This window comes from Brassica napus, unplaced genomic scaffold, assembly GCF_020379485.1.
Source record: "Brassica napus cultivar Da-Ae unplaced genomic scaffold, Da-Ae ScsIHWf_2953;HRSCAF=3739, whole genome shotgun sequence".
NCBI lineage: Eukaryota > Viridiplantae > Streptophyta > Magnoliopsida > Brassicales > Brassicaceae > Brassica > Brassica napus.
Window position 1 is genome coordinate 5001 of NW_026016201.1, and position 5000 is coordinate 10000.

The 5000-nt window shown below is 28.9% G+C and overlaps 1 protein-coding gene and 1 non-coding gene across 2 annotated transcripts in view; both read left to right on the plus strand.

Annotated features, from left to right (window-relative positions):
* Positions 1-1389, plus strand: part of LOC125602696 (ATP synthase subunit alpha, chloroplastic-like) — a 5381-nt gene extending 3992 nt beyond the window's left edge. The window contains exon 2 of the mRNA XM_048774182.1: positions 1-1389. This exon is cut by the window's left edge and continues 2353 nt beyond it. The gene's annotated coding sequence lies outside the window, so the exon portion shown is untranslated.
* TRNAS-GCU lies at positions 1064-1151 on the plus strand. The gene has a single exon. It is a non-coding gene; the product is annotated as a tRNA-Ser (tRNA).
* Positions 1390-5000: the final 3611 nt, after the last annotated feature.

Here is a 5000-nt window from a genome sequence, read left to right on the forward strand (position 1 = left end):
CAAAGTTCTCGTTTAATAGCTATTTTGCTTCAATTTTTTCTATACCAAACAAAAAATAGAACTGAAGATTTAGTTACGATTAGAAAGAAACTTTTCTGGCTTTATCCATGGATCCTCTTGTTATACTTATTGAATTGTAAATAGTCATCCAATTCAAAAATTATGTTTCGAAATTTCATAATCCAAATTGACAATTAATTAGAGTCTTTGGATACAAATTACGAGAATCTATAATCTTCCTTGAATTTTTCATTGAAAGGTAAAGGACTAAATCCTTTTCAGAAATAAAGTTTTTGATCGGAAGATTAATCAAACCGAGAGACCCTTTAACTATTAAAGGGGTTAAAGGAACGAATCACACTTTTACCACTAAACTATACCCGCTACAATCCAATTATTGTATATAAATTTACTTTTTGTCGAACAAAGTAATCGGGAGAAAAAAAATCTGAAAAAAAAATGAGAAAATTCTAGCGTAGACTTAATAAAATTAGGCAAAGCAGGATTCCTTTTTTTTATTTCAGATCTTTTTTGTCTAAAAACCCATCGGATGGGTCTTTTTAACTTTAACAAAAAAAGGCCCGGCTGGGGACTGACCAGGCCAGGCTATTAAAATAAAAAAGATCTTTTATTTGTGTTTGGACGAGACAAAATCAAAAAGGATTCTCTATTTCTATTTTTGTGATTTTATTTATTTCTCTTTCGAGCCTTTTCTTTATTGAATCTTTATTTACAGTTTTTATGTAAATAGAATTACTGAGAAAGTTCTATAAAAAAGGTTATATAATAGTAATATATATATATATTAATTATATATAAATATAAATATTATATAAATATTATTTATATAATAAAAAAGAAAAAATAATATTATATTTTTTATATATAATAAAATAATATATATAATAAAATATAGAAAATGAAAATATATATATAATTAAAGTATTATTAAAGATAAAGAATAATCTAAAAAAAAAAACTTTTTTAAGAATAAAGTGGAGAAAGTTTTTTTTTAAGCCGTTTTTTTGTCTAATGGAACCTAAAAAGTATTCCTTTTCGATTAGGAGAGATGGCTGAGTGGACTAAAGCGTTGGATTGCTAATCCATTGTACGAGTTAATCGTACCGAGGGTTCGAATCCCTCTCTTTCCCTTCCCCTTTTTGATGATGTGAAATAGATAAAATCCTAATAAAATTCGCACATTTCCACTATTTAAATATTAAATAAAGTAATAAAAAACCTTTCTTTTTTATTCTTCACGTCCCGGATTACGTCCTGGATCATTAGATAGGAATCCAAATATGAAGAGAGAAACAAAGAATATAACTACAGTGTATACAAAAAGTTTGAGAGTAAGCATTACACAATCTCCAAGATCTTACTTTTTTTTAAAAAAAAAAAAAGAGAATAGATTCTCTATTTTTATACTAAATATCTAGATACTTTTTTTGTGAGTGAACTCGAATCTAATTAAGTTCTTTCATTTAGAGAAAAGAGGATAAAACTGAGGAAATCAAATGATCCAGATTTAGTATGGCTACCAAAAAAATTCAATGTTTGAATTGAGAGTTCCTTCCTACGTCAAGATTTTTTGATCTTTTGATTTGAATTGTTGGAAGAATCAAAATCGTGAATTTTTCTAAGACAGTATTAATAATTTCATCGAAAACTTACAGCTGCTTGCCAAACAAAGGCTAAGAGAAGAAAGAAAAGAGGTATTACGGGCATAACATCTACGATTGGATTCAAAAAGGCGTAGGCCTCCGGCAATTTGGCGACTAAAAAAGTGCTTGAAAAAAGGGCCGAATTAAAACAAATACAGATCAAATTAAATATATTAAGCATAACAAAAATTGGTGTTCTTGTGGATAATTTAATTTTGATTGAGTTATTAATATATTTTTTATATAAGGAAAAAAATAAATAAATAAAGAAAGATAGTCTAAAAAGACTTTGTTGAACTTACTCAATCAAAAATCCTTTCATTCTCTTATGAGAATGAAAGAAATAATATTTTCATACAATATCTTAATTGAATTCTATGTAATGATCAATAAAGTAAGTTTGATTTGCTATCTACACGTGTCAAAACTATAGCACCAATGTAATCTATATTTCATTTGGGCTGAAATTGAATTGACGAACAACCAATAGCAATATTACTCTTTTAGTAGTCTTGAATAAAAATAAAAATGGGGCGTAGCCAAGCGGTAAGGCAACGGGTTTTGGTCCCGCTATTCGGAGGTTCGAATCCTTCCGTCCCAGAGTCCAGTCATTACGAAATAAATCTTCTATTGCCTTTGTACACCATCTTTTTCTTTCTGTTTAAAAAAACAATATTTTTTAAGAATAAAATATTGAAATGAAAAGAAGAATAAACTTCTTTTTCACCCGAAATTACAAAAAATCTATTTGCTTTTTTTAGTTGTGTGTGATGTAGGTAAGTAAGGTAGAACCGTAGATTCTACGAGTTTTAATAAAAAAAATATATTTATATATATATTTATATATATAAATATAGATTTCTATTCAAATTTCGATTTTACATATTTTTACATATATAGAATTTAATGTGGAATTCATTTGAATTCTGACTGAACCTTTTACGCGTAGATTCACTATTCCATTCATAGAGAAAGAAAAAGTATAGATTACGATATACTGACTGAACTATGACTATTCATGATTCCATAATTGAATCAATTACACAAACTAAAGGAATGTTATGGTAAAACTTCGTTTAAAACGATGTGGTAGAAAGCAACGTGCGACTTGAATTGAAGGACATGATCTGCTGTGGATGTTTTGATCCGCCACCTTTTATATTAGGAATATAGGTGCTCTTGGCTCGACATTTTGTGTTCTATTTTACGAGAGTCCTACACCTTTTTGAATATAAAAAAGAGTACAGGATGGAGCTCGAGGAGAATAGAAAGTTTTTATTCCTTTCGCAGGAGTAAGGATCTAGGGTTAGTGCGAATCAATAAGTTGGAACAACTTCGTAAGTCTTTTTATTTTTATATTGAAAAAAAGCCCTTTCAAGTAATTTTACAATGGAAAAGGAAATTTTCGTAAAAGTGTAAAATTCTTTGAATTAAAAGTCTATCATGCGTGAATCAAGCGTTTGTATGATTCTTTGATAGAAAGAAAAGAAATCATAAACAAAATAAGGGGCTTGTTGCTGCCCTTTTTTAATAAAACGATCAAGATCACCGAAGTAATGTCTAAACCCAAAGATTCAAAGTAAGGATAAAGAATCCTGAAACAAGGAAATCCCTTTTTCAATTGTTTGAACAACTAGATCAGAATGAAGAATCAAAATTGATTCGAAAAAATGAGACAAACAAAAAAAGGTTAGAGACTACTCAATAAAAAGAGTACTTAAGGAGTCTCTGGTGAGATATTTGAGAGTTATTTAACTTGAGTTACGAGAGTACGAATGTTACGAACGCTTTTTATGAAAAAAAATAGTTAGGGTTTCAATACTGGCTAATTAATTTAATGTTTGAATTTTATAAAGAGAGTTAACTTATACTCATTGCATTTTTTTCTCGAGCCGTATGAGGCCAAAGCCTCGTATACGTTTCTCGGGGGGGGTATTATTCATATACATCTATCCCAATGAGCCATTTATCGAATCGTTGCAATTGATGTTCGATCCCGAAGAGAAGGAAGAGATCTTCGGAAGGTGGGGTTTTATGATCCGATAACTAATCAAACTTATTTAAATCTTCCTGCTATTCTCGATTTCCTTAAAAAGGGCGCTCAACCAACAAGAACAGTTCATGATATTTCAAAGAAGGCAGGGATTTTTACGGAATTAAGTCTTAATAAAACGAAATTGAATTAATGAACTATAAAAAAGAGGATGTTAAAGACTCATATATAGCTTGGTATAAAATTTGATCTACTCTTTTCTTTCCTCCTCTTTCGTTTCCATCATATTTATTTTGATTTATTAGAATTTCCATTTATTATTAGTATTCTTCCTAAAGGTATGAAAACTAACAAATATCCTGCTAAAAACTACCATGTTTTATAATAAAAAACAAATTTATTAAAAAATTTTTGGATTTATAGAAATTCTAAATTTTGTATAAATACAAAATTTTATTGTATAGAATTATTGTATAGAAAATATATAAAATCATACTGTATAATAAATAATATATTAATATATATAGAAATAGAAAGATTTGAGATTATCCTATTCGGCTTAGTTTTCATTCCTTGTATGAACTCACAAACCAGGGGGTTAAACTTTTTTATTTTTTCTATTCTTTTCGCTATATTAAAAATTACAATCATATTGACAACAGTGTATGGACCAAATATAATTCTCTCATAGAGAAATAGATCTATTTCTCCCTGACGCACACATGACTGGATTTTTCTTTTTTTCTTTATTCTGGTTGTATCTACATATTTGCAGTACTTGCTTTTTTTGTGGGGGGGGTTGCTAACTCAACGGTAGAGTACTCGGCTTTTAAGTGCGACTAGCATCTTTTACACATTTGTATGAAGAAAAGGATTCGTCCAGATCCGCGGTAGAGTTTGTAAGACCACGACTGATCCTGAAAGGAATGAACGGAAAAAATAGCATGTCGTATCAAGGGAGAATTCAGATAACATTTTTTTTTATTTTCGACAAGATTGTACCGATTAGAAAATAAAAAAAAAAAGAAGAATTCCAATTTGGGTCGAGTGAATAAATATAAATGGATGGATAAAAAACCAGTTTTCCTTATTCTAAGAAAAAAAAAAGAAACGAGCTTCCATTCGTAATTTGAAAAATTACCCGATCTAATTAAATGTTAAAAATAGATTAGTACCTAATACGGGTATGGGAAGGAATTTTTTTCTTGCGTGTTATTATCAATTTTTTCGTGAGTCCTAATTATTTTTTACCTAGTCCGTTTGGGTTAGGTTGTAGATGGATGTGTAAAAGAAGCAGTATATTGATAAAAAAATATATATATATATATTTCCAAAATCAAAAG